We start from the raw sequence: 219 nt of genomic DNA, 5'->3' as shown, positions 1-219 counted from the left end.
TGTCCCCGGGTCTGCCTGAGGCTCCGGAAGTCCCCCCGGGTCTGATTGTGATGTCCCCGGGTCTGCCTGAGGCTCCGGAAGTCCCCCCGGGTCTGATTGTGATGTCCCCGGGTCTGCCTGAAGCTCCTGACTCTGTCCCTGTGGCCCCTCCTGACTCTGTCCCTGTGGCCCCTCCTGACTCTGTCCCTGTGGCCCCTCCTGACTCTGTCCCTGTGGTCC

This window comes from Austrofundulus limnaeus, unplaced genomic scaffold, assembly GCF_001266775.1.
Source record: "Austrofundulus limnaeus strain Quisiro unplaced genomic scaffold, Austrofundulus_limnaeus-1.0 Scaffold8334, whole genome shotgun sequence".
Taxonomy (NCBI): Eukaryota; Metazoa; Chordata; class Actinopteri; order Cyprinodontiformes; family Rivulidae; genus Austrofundulus; species Austrofundulus limnaeus.
The sequence above is the reverse complement of the archived record's forward strand: the minus strand, read 5'-3'. Positions refer to the sequence as shown.